This window comes from Gossypium arboreum, chromosome 12, assembly GCF_025698485.1.
Source record: "Gossypium arboreum isolate Shixiya-1 chromosome 12, ASM2569848v2, whole genome shotgun sequence".
NCBI classification, from domain to species: domain Eukaryota; kingdom Viridiplantae; phylum Streptophyta; class Magnoliopsida; order Malvales; family Malvaceae; genus Gossypium; species Gossypium arboreum.
The window spans coordinates 102,819,037-102,838,033 of record NC_069081.1 but is presented as its reverse complement, the minus strand read 5'-3'; the positions used below and the strand labels follow the sequence as shown (position 1 = coordinate 102,838,033).

Here is an 18,997-nt window from a genome sequence, read left to right as displayed (position 1 = left end):
GTTGCTGCAAATCCTATAAATTAGATTCCTGCTCCTTGTACTATGTACGACTATGTTAATTCTAATTTAGCGGGGGCTAAATCGAGTATTGTTAGACATGCAATTGCTACAAATAATTTTGAATTGAAACTTAACACTATACAAATGATTCAATAGTTTGTTCAGTTTGATGGTTTGCAGGATGAATACCCGAATACTCATTTGGCCAACTTCTTAGAGTTCTATGCTACTTTCAAAATAAATAGTGTTTCTGATGATGCTATTCGCCTTCGGTTATTTCCCTTTTCATTGAGGAACAAAGCTAAACAGTGGTTGAACTCGTTACCACGAGGTTCCATCACTACTTGGGAATAAATGACCGAAAAGTTTTTACTAAAATATTTTTCGCCGGCTAAAACGGAAAAGTTGAGGAATGATATCTCTTCTTTTTTACAAATAGATTTAGAAACTCTTTACGATGCATGGGAGAGGTATAAGGACTTATTGAGAAGGTTCCCTTACCATGGGTTACCTTTATGGCTACAGGTTCAAACTTTTTACAACGGTTTGAACCACTCAATTAGGCAATTAATAGACGTGCCACCGACGGAACCCTAAATAACAAAACACCTGAGGAGGCTTATGAGTTTATTGAAGAGATGTCACTGAATAATTATCAATGGCAAGTCATGAGGACAAAGCCGACAAAAGTCGTTGGTGTTTTCAACCTCGACACGGTCACCATGTTATCAAACCAGGTAGAGCTCTTAAATAAAAAGATTAATGGTTTATGTGTCTCCACGTAGGTATATCTGGTGATGTAGTGTAACACAAGTGGAGGAGGAATGAACAATCCAGAATGCCTAGCCAACGACCCTAGCAATACGAATGAACAAGTCAACTATATGGGTAACAATTCTAGACCTCAGAATAACCCTTATAGTAATACTTACAATCCAGGTTGGAGGAACCATCCCAATTTCTCTTGTGGTGGTTAAGGCAATCAAAGACCATAACCCCCTCCAAGCTTTCAACCACCTTACCAGCAGGAAAAGAAGCCGGATCTTGAGGAGATGCTAACGAAATTCATCTCGGTGTCAGAAATATGTTTCCAAAACACTGAAATAACGCTTAAAAATTAGCAAGCTTCAATTCAAGGGCTCGAGAACCAAATAGGTCAGCTTGCTAAGATGATCTCTGAAAGACCACAAGGTGGACTGGCTAGCAACACCGAGACTAACCCAAGAGAGCAACTCCATGCTATTACTATTAGAAATGACGATGGGTTAGTTGATTCCAACCCAGAACCAAGGTAAGAAAGCGTGGTAAGTAAATATAAGGTGGATGAAAGCTACAATAAACAAAATCGGTAAGTAGAGAATATACACCTCGCATGCCATACCCTAAAGCGACAAAGAAAGACCGCATAGATAAACAATTCGGTAAATTTCTTAAACTTCTTAAAAAAATTACATATTAACTTACCGTTTATTGAAGCTCTTTCATAGATGCCCAATTCAGTGAAATTTTTAAAGGAACTTCTAGCAAACAAACGGAAGTTAGTCGCATGTGGAATTAAATGTAGTTTGCTTAGCAATTCTACAAAATAAACTACCCAACAAGTTAAAAGATCCAAGGAGTTTTACTGTTCCTTGTTTAATTGGTAGTTTAGTTGTTAATAATGTTTTGGCTGAATCAGTGGCAAGGATTAACGTCATGCCCTATAAAATGTTTAAGCAACTAGGTCTTGGTAAACCCAAACAAACTAGGATGAATATTCAACTAGCGGATAAAACTATTAGATTTCCTAGGGGTATCATTGAAAATGTACTAGTAAAAATTGATAAATTCATATTCCAGTAGATTTTGTTATTTTAGACATGGACGAGGATGGTGACGTTCCTTTAATCTTAGGGCGACCCTTTTTAGCGATTGCTAGGACTATTATTAATGTTGGTACAGGTGAACTCACACTTCGTGCAGGTGACGAAACGGTTACTCTTCAGGCTTGTGATTCGATTGAGATATCAAGTAATAAAGATGACCTTTTAAATCTGGTTAATCATACTAATCATGTGGTCCAACCCCCTTTGCAAGAAACACTTTCGAGAAGCATAAATGAGCCATGTTCTAGTTCATGCACTAATAATGGAACCATCCATGAAAGATGAATGCTACAGATAGATGAACTAGACGAATGGCAGACTTATGGCAAGGAGGAGTAGAAGCAACACCAAGTCGAGTTTAACGAGAGAACCAATCAATTCAAGGTTGAGGACCAAGCCTGGTTAGATAAAAAAGACCCTCGAATTATCACTATAGAGCTCAACGTAAATGAAGCGACTCTTTTTACGGTATTCAACGTCTTTCCATACGGAACAGTCGAGGCAACCCATTCGCATTACGGTACTTTTAAGGTAAATAATACTCTAGTTAAACCTTATTTAAATAAAGGAATTGATAGCAAGAAAGAGGAGTTTCGACTCCGTAATCCACCGTGACCATGTGAATACGAGGTAAGTCGAGCTTAGACTTTAAAAAAGTGCTTCTCAGGAGGCAACCCAAGCACTAACACCACTAACTAGTTTATTTTTATCTATTTTTTTGTTTATATGCAGGTTTTTGACTCACACGGCCTGGACACACGGGCGTGTCCTAGGCCCTATGACTTCACATAGGGGCATTAATGAGTTACACGGCCTGGACACACGGCCGTGTCCTTGGCCGTGTGAAAACTGGAGCAAAAATTTTCAAAATCTAAACAAGTCAGAGAGCTACACAGGCGAGGTACACGGTCGTGTGTTAGGGCACACGAGCTTGTGGGATACCACACAGGCATGGGAGAAGCGAACAATGAAGCACACAACTGTACGATACAGCCGTGTAAACTACACGACCTAGATACAAGGGCATGTCCAAGGCTGTGTGACGAGTGGGCTATTAATTCCTCAACAAACACAGGCTGGAAGTTGAGTCGCACGGGCCTGTGACACGACCGTGTCTCCCATAAAACCCCCCAAACCCTAATTTCCCTTCACCTCTATTTGTCTTCTTCCTCCCAAAGTTCCAAGAGCCCTAGCTACCGCCACACGTCCCCACCGACCACCCAACAACTCCCCCATTCTCCTTTCTTTTCCTCTCTTTTCTCTCTTCCTTTCCTCTTTCTTTCTTTCCCCCCTCGCGCACACAACCAATAGTCACGACCCCCTTACGCCGACTACCAAGCACCGTTGCGCCCCCACCCCTACCCCCACCCACAACCACCATACCGCCGACTACTGCCCTGTCGGTTTCTTATTTTCTTCTAACTTTTCCTTTATTTTATTTTCATGTTCATTATTTATTTCTTATTTACTTTCTTTATTCCTTATTTATTATTTTATTTCTAGCTTACTAATTATGTGGTTTTTAGTTGATGATAATTAGTTCTCCATTATTTATTCATCTTCTTAATAATGTCATTCTCTTCTATTTGTTACAGTACGAATACGTTAGCCTTCATTCTCATGTTTAGTTAAAATCATATTGTTTATCTCACTGTTTTGATTTATTTCAGATTACTATTTTCAATTCCTTGCTTATTGGTTATGGGTCCATTGTTTTATCTTCTATCATTATTTGTTTTTAGCTAAGAATTATTTAGTTGTCCTTTTGTCATTTTAGTTTTAGATATTCATACTTCTTTATTATTTAGGGGTATATTGTTTTTAGGCCTACCTAAACTTTTAATTAGATTTATTGATATATTCTTTTATTTTTTTAGGTTCATTATGACCAACACACGAGGCAAATCTATAGTAGTTGTCCTTGCTTCGAAAAAGCGAAAGGGTCCTGGCGCAACCTCCTTGAGCGCCTCTGTCGAGGTTCGACATCTTTATCTCAGATTCTCTATAGACCCACCTGAGGACTTATTTCAGCTCTTGCGCCTCCGACCACTAGGTTTGGGCCGATGCATTGACTGGGCCGCGTTGGAGTAGGTCGGACTAGCTGATGAGGTCCGTGCTTTCATTACTACGGCATTATGGAACCGTTTTTTTAATATCATTCAGCCCACATATATGGAGCTTACTTTGGAGTTTTGCTCGACGTTCTACCTTCAGCTCGTGATGTCATCACATGACGAGCACGGTACCATTACATTCCGACTTGGTGGCTTAGTGCGACATATGAACGTCCTTGAGTTTGGCGCAGTTTTGGGCATCTACACCGATAAGTTTATGGGTGCCGATAACTTTCTTAACCTCTATCGTCACATCCATTACTCACCTTCATGCTGTTGGACCGTTATCACAGCCAGTCAAATCCCTTATGACGCGAGTCGCTCAAAGGCGACATCTCTTTCCCCGGCTCTAAGATACATCCACGCCTTATTAGCTCACACTTTGACTGCTAGGAGAGAAAGCACAGGAGTTGTAAGAGCTACTGACGCATACTATCTTTAGAGTATGGCGACTGGCCACATATTTGGCTTAGCTTATTTCATTGCTCTCGCCTTTTGCCATCAGACAGATCGCCACAGGAAGGGTCCCATCTGTCTAGGCCCTTACGTAACTCATCTCGCTCGACACACCGGGCCAGTCCTCGACCCTTACATTAGTAGGTTAGATATCCCCTCAAGGCATCTCGAGCATGATCCATATGAGGATGACCCCCCTCAGTACAAACTAGTCTAGTCTGACATTCAGTATGACCCAGAGGACTTCACTGATGATGTTCTTCCCTATCATGAGGACCCACCACAGCCTCCACCATTGAGTTACCGACATGCTCCCTCTGCTGCTAGCTCCCTAGGAGTATCCTCCGAGGAGTTTGCTAGTTTTCGTTGTAATGTGCTCAGAGGTTTGACAGTATTGACGCGACTTTACAGCAAATTTGTCAGCATCTTCATATCGCTCCTCCAGCACCACCAGCTTGTGACACTGATCAGTCTGATGATGAGGACCATTTAGTCTAATTTTTTTTTATGTTTATGTTTATCTTTACTTTTATCTTTTATTTTTATCTTTTATCTTTTATTTTTATTTTTATTTTTATTTTTCTGTTTATGTTTGTGTTATTTTCTTATTTTGAACTTTATTTTAATTATTATGGTTGTTTCTTAATGAGTAACACTTTCATCTTCTTCAGCATTGTGTTTATTTTCTTATCAGTTGCTCAGCATTTTGAACTACCCCTACATTCATCTACAATTTCGTTTTTCACTATTCTGGGAAACTAATCCACCATTCAGGGCAAGTTCAATTATCTCCTTATCTTATGATATTTTGTCTCTATTATTATATATATTTGTTTGTACATTGAGGGCAATATACATCTTAAGTGTGAGGAGGTTATTTATATAGTTATTTGGAAATTCCTAAATTATGCCTTGTGTTTAAGTAATTTTCTCATACCACTATTAGAATGAATTCCTTTTGATTTATGGTTATCATTGATGTGTTTTAGATTAAATTTATAGGTAAATTATGCATTGATTGTTTAAACTTTAAAACATTAGAGAATCACGTATGACAAGTCTATTTTTCAGAATAAAAAAAAATTAGGATGTTTCCCTAAATTGAGGTATTACCTTAATGTTTGAAATTTGCAAGATTGACATCGAAAACCATAATTTTTGTGAGATTTTGAGCCTTTAGAGCATACATATTTTGTGCTCACTTTATTATTGGTTATGAGTGTGTCAATATTGAATTGTTATTCTAGAACTTGCTTCGATTATACATGTCGAGACCACACAGTTGATTTGATATACTGAAATGATAAAGGCAACTAGGTTTTAACCCACTTACCCCACAAAAAGCCTACCTTCACAAATTAACCCTTAGTGAACCCCTTTGAGCCTAACAAATCATTTCTTAATTTATCCTTAATATTAACCCATACATCATACTTTTTGATTCATGGAGAAGTTTTCGTATCTTATTGACTCTCTTTTTGTTGAGATTTGATTTGGTTAATTGCCTAACTATATTCTTTTATTTTAATTGTATAATTTTCTCTTATTATTCATTCAGTAAAAAAAAGAAAAAAAGTAAAAAAAAATATTTACATTCATGTTGATTATTATTAGTTCTTTGTCTTGAGCTTAAGTAGTTAATTTCATATTCTGAAAAGAAGCTCATGTTTTTCTTTAATTGATGTAATTATTTAGTGTTAGCTTATTTTTCTAGTTAGGTAATTTATCAATTCGATCTCGTTTCTAACTTTCTTTTTCAGCCTTTATCCACACCTTTAACCCAAGCCCTGTTACAACCCTGTAAAGACCTTTTAATTTGTGTATCATCTCAATTATAGTGGTGGAGATTTGATTTTCATGCAAGCTTATGGTAATAACTTTTCATGCTTGACTCTTGAGTGCTTAATTTTTTAACCTTAAACACTTTAAGTGCTTTGAGTGAATCTTTAGTAAGGATGTCAAATCTTGTCAGTTTTGGATTAAAGGTAACTATTTAGATAAGGGGAAATACCTATGTTTTCATGCTTTAAAAAAATGCTAGACTTTGATTGCTTGTGCATTTAATGCTCTTTTAGTTGAATTATCAATGTATGATTATTTGTGAAATTATGATAAACCATTATTGATGAGAATTATGAATTAAGAGAGTTTAATTTTAATAGTAAGTTGAGGATTTTGCTTAAGGACAAGCAAACGCTTAAGTGTGGGGATATTTGATAAACCATAAAAGTAACACATTCGAATCCCATACTTAGCATACTTTTGGATGATTTATCATATAGTTTAGTAAATTAGATGCTTTTAATCCTTTAATTTCATGTTTTATACTCAGGAGAGCATAAGGGAACAAAAGGGAAGTATAAAATGGGCCAAAAACGGACAAAACGGGCTAATTGAAAGACCCACGCGGCCAAGATGAATTCCACACGATCTGAGCACACGCCCGTGTAAGCCACACGGGCTGGCCACACACCCATGTGGTAGCCCGTGTCGATATCGCTCCAGGTTTCCCAAATATGCAAAAAAAGCCAAGTTTTAGGGTTTCTGAGTAGTCTAAAGTCTATAAATACATACTAGAAGAGAGCATACAGAGCAAAAAGCAGAAATTACTCGAAGGAAGCCGTTGGAATCGTATCAGAAGCAGATCCACCTCAAGATTGAAGATCTCTATTCAAATTTCTCTCGAAGTTTATTTGGGTTTTCTATGTTTTGTTGTTTTTCTAAATTTGAGATATTTTCCTTTCACATTATGAACTAAACTCCCTAAATACCTAGGGAGGATAAAACCTATGACGAATCTTATTGTTTAATGTTCTGAATTTAATGATAAATACTTGTTCTTGTTCTTAATTATGTGTTCTTAGTTCTTGATCTAATATTTTCAGGATATTAATTCAAGTTGATGTGCTTATTTCAGAGGAGAAAAAGTACCTGTCTAAGAGTAGATCTACCATAATTAAGCGGAGTTGCATACAACCCTAGAAATAGGGAGACATAAATCTGCTGGATTAGAGTCAAATCTAATAAGGGAATCCATAGATCAAGTTAATGCGACAATAGGGGTTTTAATTAGAAAGAGATTTCAATTAATCAACCTAGAGTTAGTTGTTTTTAGTCTCGAAAGAGATATTAACAAAATTTAGGGATTTCTAAGGATCAAGACAAGTGAATAAATCGTTTGATTCAGAGTCAGAATAATAAGTGAAGTCTACGTGGATTCTTCCTTGGTTATTGTCTTTATTATTGGTTTATTCGATTATTTTATTCACTCTCTGTCGTGTTTATTAGTTAATTAGTTTAGTTAAATTTAGATTAAAACAAAATCCCTTCTATTCTAAGCTAAATAATAGAAAGATAGTTAATACTAGTACTTTTAGTCCTTGTGGATACGGTATTCTGGACTCACCATAGCTATACTACTATTTGATAGGTGCGCTTGCCTTTGTCGTGATCGTAGTCTAGTTTAGTGAACAATAAAACGATCATTAGGTTATTTATATGATTATTAGAAAATCCTTGAATTATGTCTTGTGTTCAAGTAATTTCTCATATTACTATTAGAATGAATTATTATCGATTTGTGATTATTATTGATATGTTTTAGATTGAATTCATAAATATTTGTGCATTGATTCTTTAAACTTGAAGACATGAGAGAATCAAGCATGATAAGTCTATTTTCAAAATTAAAATTTGTTAGGTTGTTTCCCTGAATTTAAGTATTACCTTGAAGTTTAAGATTTGCAAGATTGACATCAAAAACCATAATTTTTGTGAGTCTTTGAACCTTTAGAGCATACACTTTTCTTGCTCACTTTATTATTGGTTATGAGTGTGTCAATATTGATTTGCTATTCTAGAACTTGCTTCGATTATACATGTCGAGACCACACCTTTGATTTGAAATACTGAGATGATAAAGGCACCTAGGTTTTAACCTATTTATCCCATAAACCTACATTCATAATTAACCCTTAGTGAACTCCTTTGAGCCTAACAAACCGTGTCTTGATTTACCCATTAATATTAACCCATAACTCATTTTTGATTCGTTGTTCCCATTTTTTTGTCAAGATTTGATTTGGTTAGTTACCTAACTATGTTCTTTTGTTTCAGTTGTTAAATTTTCTCTTATTATCCACATCTCGTAAAAAAAAAGAGAAAAAAAAAATATATATATACATTTATGTGATTATTACTAGTTTTTTGGTTTGAGCTTAAAATTTCATATTCTGAGAAGAAGCTTGTGTTATTTTCTAATAATTTCGATTGATATAATTATTCAGAATTAGTTTATTTTTCTAGTTGGGTAATTTATTAATTCGATCTCGATTCTAACCTTCTTTTTCAGCCTTTATCCACACCTTTAACCCAAGCCCCGTTACAACCCTTTAAAGACCTTTTGATTTGTGTATCATATTATTTTATAATGGTGGAGATTTGAGTTTTATGCAAGCCTATGGTAATGACTTTTCATAATTGTCTTTTGAGTGCTTAATTTTTGAACCTTAAACACTTTGAGTGATTTGAGTGAATCTTTAGTGAGGATGTAAAATCTTGTCGATTTTGAATTAAAGGTAATTACTTAGATAAGGAGAGATACCTATGTTTTCATGTCTTAAAAAATGTGTGACTTGGATTGTTTGAATCTTTAGGGCTCTTTTAGTTGAATTATCAATGTGTGATTATTTGTGAATTATGACAAAATATTATTGATGAGAATTACAAGTTGAGAAAGATTAATTTTAATTGTGAGTTGAGGATTTTGCTTGAGGACAAGCAAATATTTAAGTGTGAGGATATTTGATAAGCCATAAAAGTAACATGTTTTTAATCCCATTCTTGATGCATTTTTGGATGATTTATTATATAAATTAGTGAATTTGATGCTCCTAATATTTTAAATTCATGTTTCTATACTTAGTTGAGCATAGGGGAGCGAAAGGAGCGAAAAACAAGCCAAAATCGGGCAAAAAGAGCTATTTCCAAAATCCACACGGCCTGGGCATTTCCACACGGGCTAGCCACACGCCCATGTGCCAATCCGTGTTGATTTTGCACCCTGCTTCCCTATTACGCTGAAAAACCCAATTTTTAAGGTTTCTGAGCATTCTAAAGTCTTTAAATACACACTAGAAGAGGACCTAAAGGGGGGACGCAGAGTAGAACACAGAAATTACTCGAAGAACGCCGATGGACTCAACTCAGAAGCAGGATCTCTTTCAAGACTAAATATCTCCATTCAATTTCTTTAGAAGTTTTTGAGTTTCTTTATTTTTTTTGTTTTCCTATTTTTGAGATGTTTTCCTTTCTAAGTATGAACTAAATTCCCTAAATACCTAGGGAAGATGAAACCTATGACAGATCTTATTATTTGATTTTTCTGTTACATGATAAATATTTGTTCTTGATCTCAATTATGTTTATTTACCTCCATGTTTAATGTTTTCAGGATATTAATTCATGATTTATGTGATTATTCAGTGGAGCAAAAGTCCATGTTTAAGAGTAGATCGGGCATAATTGAGTAGAGTTGCATGCAATCCTAGAAATAGGACAACATAAATCTACCGGTTAGAGTCAAATCTAATAGGGAAATCCATAGATCGAGTTAATGCGACGATAGGGGTTTTAATTAGAAAGAGATTTCAATTAATCAACCTAGAGTCAGTTATTTTTACTCTCGAAAGAGATATTAATATAATTTAGGGATTTCTAGGGACCAAGTCAAATGAATAAACCGTTTAATTCAGATTTAGAATAATAAGTGAAGTCTAGGTGGATTCTTTCGTGGGTATTGTCTCTTTCATAAGTTTTCTTCGATTATTTTCCCAATTCGCTCTCTGTCACTTAGTAATTAGTTTAGTTTAATTTTTGATTTTTAAACAATTCCTTCAATTTATAGGCTAGATAATAGAAAGATAGTAATTACTAGTACTTTTAGTCCTCGTGGATACAATATTCCCGACTCACCGTAGCTATACTACCATTCGATAGGTGCACTTGCCTTTGTGGTATTTTAGTTAGTTCGTGACGTCATCAATATTAAATTTAATTTAATATTTATCTACAAGATAAACATTCTATCATTTTAATAAGATTTAATATTAAATTTAATCTAATATTTATCTACATAAAAATCATAGTTAAGCTCTCTAAATTCTCCCTATATAAAGAGAGCTTTGGGTCATTATTTACACACTTGAATTTAAGAGAAAGTTGTAGAGAGAAAAATCTCTAAATAGATTATTCCAGAAAATTTTTAAATATATTTTTCTAATTTACAACTTGACTTAAAAGTTTAGAGAAATTGCAAAATTATCCCACTGGTAATTTTTGTGAAAATTTTTTTAATTCGAAGCGAGCCCACATTCGACAAACATGAGCTTAAGGATAAAAGAGAAGACTACTTGGTCGAAGCGCTCATCCTATACGAATAAAAAATGTACAATTTTGATTAAGTGTTTATTACTTTAGATATAACAAGCAAGATCTTGTTTTGGAAAAAAAAATTAAAACTCTAGTTTTTCCTTAAATTTATTTTTCGCTGTGTTTTCCAAATTCGTTTTTTCAACATAGAAAAGGTCTTAAAATATATCATTAAATGAATGCATAATTCATGTTCAGATTTAATTGATGGTATTTGAAAATTAAGATGTGATAGTTACGAGATTTGAAAATGCAAATATGGATGATTGATGTCCTTGTGAACTTAGTAAAAGGCTAGAATACAGTTGGCATGCCAATAAGGTCATATTGCGCTTGTGTATGAGATAGTTGACAATAAAGAGATTATGATATGTTAATTCAGGATCCGGCATTTGTTCCGTATCATCGAGTATTCACTGTCTTTACGAAGAAATACGTATATACATTTGATGCCTACGGGTTTTGCACTTTAGTGCCTTTGTATGATGTAGTTTATGCTTATACGAGTTATCTTAGAGTAGTGTAGTTCACCCGTGTGTCCGAGCCCATTTTACTAAGATTCCATTAGGCGAAACGTTGAAATTGAATCTTGAAATCAGAAAATGAAACAAATCAAATTTGATAAGCTGTTAAGATATGTGATTAAAATTGAAATGGTATGAACTAGTAGGTTGGTGATAGTATATGGAATTGTGGTGATCTTGTATGAATTGGTATAATTTGGTGATGTTATGGACATGTTATAATGCCTAACACATATGGATACTTATGTTTATTATGCTCACTTTGTTGTGATATTATGTGATATGTTCTAGCTAGATATATGCCTAATCTTTTGGTAGTAACATGCTCAACTGTGAGCATGGTAAGTGTTTGAGCATGGTAAGTGTTGTAATTTCCATTTGAACTTACTAAGTATTAAATGCTTACTTATTGTTGTTTTCCTTGCATGTAGACCCCTAGATTACGGAACTCACAAAGTTGAATCAGTGTGGATATCACACTATCATCAAGACAGTAGAAGTATGTTTATTTTGGTACTTAATAATGTGGCATGTATATAGGGTCTTTTTCTATGTAAATGATCATTTCTAATGTGAATGCTAATGTTGTATTTGTGAGCTAAGGTCTTAAAGTTGGTAAATAGCCTAATTTGTGCTTAGTTTTGGTCATGTTTAATGCCATTTTGATTATTGATTTCAAAGCTTGCATAAGTCTTATGTGTTAAAACTTACAAATATGTAGTGACTTGGTATGTCAAATTTGGAAGATGGCATAATTATGTCAATAATTGAATTCTTTGATCTCAAGATGTTTAGTAAGCTTATGTACCTAAATTTGCATGATATGCTAACTTGTTGAATTGGGAATGAACAAATGAATGTATGAATGTTTTGGTAGAAAGTGTCAAATGTGTTTCAAAGTGATTTTTGTTGAGACAGGGGGTAACATCGCGACAACAAGTCTTGATTGTTGCAACCTAAATCGACAGTGAATGGTGTCGCGATGCTGAGTTTTCTAAAGTTGTGACGACACTTACTAATTGATGAAGTCACAACGTGATAGTCATGATGTCGCAATGTCAGTCAGTGAGTTTTGAAAACTTTTCAATTAAGCCCTTAACTGACCTTGGGTTAGTAAATGAGTTTTTGTAAGCTCATATAAGACCCAAAAATGATTGTGCATCATGTCACGAGTATGTATTATACTTCTTCGCATGCAAAATGATTAAATTGTTTTGGAAGTAGTTGTAATTGCTCCGAAAATGAACGTGACATCCTATAGCTCATTCTAATGTAAAATTAAAGACTGTAATGTTATATTCGACGAACCAAACGCCCTTAAAATCATAATTAGGCTCAAAACATTAAATATATGGTGTATTTTTATTTTTCATTTTTTTGCAATGTAATTTGAAAATATTATTAGAAGCAAAATCCTTTTTCCAACGTATTTAGATTAGTAGATAATAAATCTGGGATTATATATGTATTAAGTAAAGATTTAATTTGAAAACTCTAAATTAAAATATTTAATCAATAAAATTATAAACCTACGATATTATTTCCTCCATATAATATTTCATAGGTTGGTGTTGACATTTACTAACTCTTAACTCCTTAAACAAAAAAACTCCGCAATATATAAATTTAATGAGTTTGTGAAAGTTATAGTAACTAAAATTATGGAAAAATAAAGATATAATATCAAATATACTATTTACTTTTACATCTTTTTGTTAATTTGATATTTATTTATTTTAGTTAAATTTGGCCAACATTAATTTTTTTATGATGTTGGCATGAAAATCCATGTATATTTTATGTTCACATGACATTATATTTGTCTTATATACCAATATCAACAAATTATTTAAAAATTTAAAAATAGCATATTGGAATACATGTGGATTGCTATATGGGCTAAAATACTTAAAAATAACTTAAACGTTTTAGTTAGTATTTTCGTTAAAATAACAACAATTTGACTTTTTTGAAAGATTGATTGTCAAATTTAACTATCTTTAAAAAGTCGAGGGCCAAATTTAGCTTAAAATAAGAATAAAGGCCAAATTGACAAAAGATGTAAACATTGAAGATTAAATTTGACATTATGCCAAAAACAAATCACATAATCTATACTATTATTTAAGTGTGTGATTGAGTTAGTATCACGATTTAATAGGATGCCAACTCAATTAAGGAAAATACTAAAATAACATTACATATTTTAAATCTATATTATTTTTTGAGTGTGATGAGTTAGTCTCAGAAGTCAGCTTGACACCAACTCGGTCAAGAAAATCACTAAATTAACTTTACATATTTTAAATAAGTTATATTTTTACTATGATACATTTGTGCTTTTATTTTCTTTTAAAAAATTACAAATGTTGAAATTTGAACCTATGGTACGAGCATCTATAAAATTTCTTTTCTTTACCATTTCAATCTAAACTTTATTTTGATATTTTGATATATTTCAATCTTATTATACAATTTGTTTCACCCACATTGTTTATATCTCTACTAATATCAAGTGTTTTACTGAATTTGGTGTCATGAGTTAAGCAACACCAACTCAGTAGGTTAAATTTGTAAACACCCCTAACTCGCATCCGTTGCCGGAACAGGGTTACAGAGTATTACCAAAATTTTCGAAACAATTTCTGTTAACTTATGTCATTTACTATTCATATTCAAAATCGAACATATTTAATCTTATAGTCCCTTTAATGGACCCTCGATGCTCAAAACATGCATTAGAAATGAATCGAGACTAAATCAAAATCTCAGAGAATTTTTCGCAAAATCATAAATTTTTTCCTAGTTACAGGGGATACACGGCCAGGCCACATGCCCATGTACTAGGCTGTGTGTCACACACGGCTGATATACACACTCGTGTCTCTATTTGTGTGGATGAAAATAGGCTATTTTCCAAGCCATATTTTTCACCCAATTTGCTCTTCACCAACACCAATACTTAAACACATTCATAGACCATTCCAGGACAATTAATTTATGCCAAAACCCAGTCTCATACATGTTATTTAGTCTCATTCAACCAATGTACCCGTAAGTACCTCAGATGACATTTATTTCCATGTCAATTTATACTTATATTTACTAGATACTTAGTTCATTCTCATGCATGTTAACCAAATTCCATCATCATTATACTAACATGATTTCTATAAATTAATCATTCCAAACATATACCATAATATGATATTTTATATGTAAACATCAAAACATGTTTATCACTAGCCATTCCAATGGCTTGTTATAACCAAACCTTTACATGCCATTGTTGACCAAATTAACCTATACATGCCACTATAACCATAATTAATTTACCATATATATACCGAAATGGCCAAATGGATAGTGTGAGTGATCTCCTCCAAGCTTCCAATCCAACGAACTTCCGATTTATATTCATTCATTTCAATATAAACATGCATGGCACATTTAATCCTTTTGATCACAAGCCCTAACACATATCCTTACCATATCTTGTATCCCTATAATGTTTTCAAAACATATCTCTATATTTCAATTACATTTTCATATTAATTCATCTCAAGTTCAATCTATTTCATGTCAGAACTTTACTCATTAATCAATTGAGATAACAAATAACTATACCGATAGTACACTCAAGGTGTACAAATCTATTCTCATAGATGAACGTATTCATCAAACCATTTCATGTTCATATATAAACATTTCATACTTTCATATTTCATGTAACATTATTTTCATATATTTCAGGCAGATACATATAAAAATAATTTCTTTTTATGTCATAATTCCATATCTCATATTTCATTCCATGGCAACTTATCTTTAGTTCATATTTAACCCTGTCAGAACTTTGCCCGTTGAATTTATTTGAAATATCGATGGATACTCATATAGTACACTAAAAGTGTACAAGTCTGTAATCCGTCAATTTATATCCAATAATCGGAAAGCATACTCTTGAGCCACATATCAAGGATGCTCATCTGGACTAAATCTCAGGAAGTTCACAAAGAACTTTTAGATCAGGAAACTCATAATTGCTCACAAAGAGCCATGTAATAGGAGCACTGGATAGCCATGTCTCAAAGAGTTCAAGCGAGCCATGTCAAAATTACTAACTAACCCTTGCATATTTAAAATAAGTTATATTATTACAAGAGTATTTTTGTCTTTTTTATTTTAAGAAAACCAATAAAAAATTTATATATGATGAGATTTAAACCCATGCCACTAATGTCAATAACACCTCAACTTTACCACTTCAATTGAAGTTTTTTCTTTAATTTTTTATACATTTCAATAGCATTACACAAAATGGTTTACCCACATCGTTTGTATAACTATACTATTATTAAGTGTGTCAATACTATTATTTAGATATGTAACTAAGTTAGTTCACGACTTAACTTAACACCAAGTTGGTGAGGGAAAAAAGTGCAACCTAATTTTAAACCATTAATGCATATTATATAAAGTGTGTTTTTTTAAACCTTTATATGAAAATTTTAAGATTTAATTGTAGCAAATATTCTTAAACTATCACCTTCATTTTAAATTAGTTCGTAAATTTCAAATAATTCTAATTACATCTCTAAACTAATAAGTAGAGGTGATCATGGGCGGGCCGGGCCGAGTTCTGGTTGGGCCCATATAATTTTTAGGCCCATCTACTAGCCCGGCCCGGCCGGCCCAAATATGGGCCTAAAATTTTGCCCAAGCCCGCCCGAAATAAAATTACTAAGCTCGAGCCCGCCCGCCCGCCCATATTAAAATTTTTTATTTCATTAAATAAAAAGTTTAAAAATATAATAAATCAAATATATTTAAAACATAAAACAAATATTAAAACAAATAAAAATAATACTAAAACAATTCTTAAAACAATACACAAATTAATAATATAATAAAAATAGTTCTATTAAAATTTAAAATAATTAAAATAAAATAAAAATATATATTAATATATAATTGGCGGGGCCGGCCAAAAACCCTTACGAGGTCTGCCCGTTTTCTAAATGGGCCTCGTTTTTTGCCCAAGCCCATTTTTCGGCCTATATTTTTACCCAAACCCTCTCATTTTTCGGGCGGGCCTTCGGGCCGGGCCGGGCCGGGCCACCCAACCCATGATCACTCTACTAATAAGGTCATGTCAATTAGGTTCTTTCATTACCAAAATTATTATTTTAATTGTTAAACAACACATCAAATCTTATATGACATAATTTAAAATGAAAATTTTAAGAAAAATGGATATTGTAAAAAAAATGTTTTAAAAATATTAGTTTTGAGGTTTTTGAAACGTCTGCAAAAGCTTTATCGTTCAGTTTTTATTTCAAGTTTACTTTATTTTTAGTTTTTACTTTTAAAAGTTATGCGACAATGTTATATTTATTTAAAATTTTCATTTTAAATTTAGCTACATAAGATTTAAGATATCATTTAACAATTAAATCAATGGTTTTAATAATTAATGATATGATTGATACAATATCGATAGTTTGGGGATATAATTAAAATTTTTGAAGTTTGGGATCAATTTAGAATGAGGGTCATATTTTTTAATTTTGGTGCAGTTAACTCAAATTTTAATTCAAGTTTAGAAAACTATCTCTACTAATATTGAGTGTTCTACTAAATTTGCTGTCACGAGTTAAATGACACCAACTCAGTAGATTAAATTACTAACCCTTTCATTTTTAAAATATGTTATATTATTACGATGATACTTTTCTCTTTTTATATTTTTAAGAAAACCAATAAAAATTTGGTTAAACTACTTATTTAGTCACCTGAGTTTACTTGCGTTCCTATTTTGGTCACCAATTTCAAAAATTTGTTATTTAGTCACTTCCGTTAGATAAATTGTCAATTTTAGTCACTCTTGTTAGATAAGTTGTTAATTTTAGTCACTCTACCTTTAAATGCCTTTTGTCACCAGACGAAATGTTGACGTGACAATCTTTTTATTAGTATAATAACAAATTTAACCCTCAATATTTACACTTTTTTTAATTTAGTCCAAATTCCAAAAATTCTAAAAAAATATGATTTTAAAAACTTGAAAATATATATGATCTGTTATAAAAGAAAATATAAAATATTGAATATATATAATTACATTATAAATTTTAAATCATCTTTGGCCATTAAAATTATAATTTTAATTAAAATAATAGAAAAATGGTTTTGAAACCCTTCTGATCTCTGCTAGCTGAGTAAATTTAAGTTATTTTTGGTTATTTTGCATAAAGTCTATGGATATTTTTTTCAACCTCTCATCTCTTGAAGCCAAAATTTCTAAACCCATAGATTTCTCGACCTCTCCTTTGTCAATTTTCATCTTAAAATTTCACCCATAAGCTTATTTTATTTTTAAATCCATAGTTGAAGAGAGTAAAAAAATCAAGAACTATTTTGTTTAAAATTCATGTCTTCCCAAAATTATTTTGAAGCTAAAACATTTTAATCAAGAAGGGTGTTTTTGAAGAATTTGAAAGTTTCAAACTATAAAAAGGGATTAAAATAATATTTGACTTACTGATTTTTTTGCTAATTGAGGAGAGGCTTTTGAAGAATTTGAAAAGGTAATGAGTTTAGGGTAATTGAAGCTTTTGGGTTAAAACAAAAGCAAAAAATAAAAATGATTTTTTGTTTGTTATCTGAAAACATAAGAATTTCTTTTTCTTTTTCTTTTTCTTTTTCTAAAAGTAATTGCTATTCAATTCAACAGACATTTCAAGATAAGAATTATATATTTAATATTTAATATTTTATTTATTTTATAATAAATAATATATATTTTCAAGTTTTAAAATTATAATTTTTTGAATTTTTAGAATTTAGACTAAATTGACAAAATGTGCAAATATTAAGAGTTAAATTTATTTATTTTTTAAAATTAGAACCAAATTGACAAAATGTGCAAAGTGTTCAGGGCTGAATTTGTTATTATTCTAACCAAAAGATTGTTACATCAGCATTTCGTCAGGTGACAAAAGGAATTTAACGGTAGAGTAACTAAAATTGAAAATTTATTTAACGGAAGTGACTAAAATAACAACTTTTTAAAATGGATGACCAAAATAAGAACATAAATAAACTCAGGTGACTAAATAGGTAATTTACCTTAAAATTACATATAAAAAATTTTGAACCCATGCCAACCACGTTAATAGCACCTCAACTTTATCACTCTAAACAAAGTTTTGTTTTAATTTTTAGTACACTTTAATACTATTACATAAATTATTTTACCCACATCGTGTGTATATTTATACTTTATTTATGTGATTGAGTTAATGTTATAAGTTAACCCTACACCAATTTAATTAAAAGAAATATAAAAAAAATCAAACTTTAAACCATTACTTCATATTATTTGAAGTTTGGTTTTGTATTTCATACCTTTATATAAGGCTTAAGAAAAAAAGCAAATAATAAAATTTAAACCTAAATTACCTTGAAGCATTTTAAATCTTTTAACTTTTCCATTTTAGTTAAAGCGTTATTGTTACCTTATTTCAACTTTTTACATAAAATATGTATAGTTACGTAAAACTATTACCATAATATCTCTTTACTATGCTTAACATAATTTTTCAAA

General features: G+C 32.1%; 1 non-coding gene across 1 annotated transcript; it reads right to left on the bottom strand.

The window, feature by feature from the left end:
• Positions 1-402: 402 nt before the first annotated feature.
• LOC128285977 (small nucleolar RNA R71) lies at positions 403-509 on the bottom strand. The gene has a single exon (XR_008276524.1). It is a non-coding gene; the product is annotated as a small nucleolar RNA R71 (small nucleolar RNA).
• Positions 510-18,997: the final 18,488 nt, after the last annotated feature.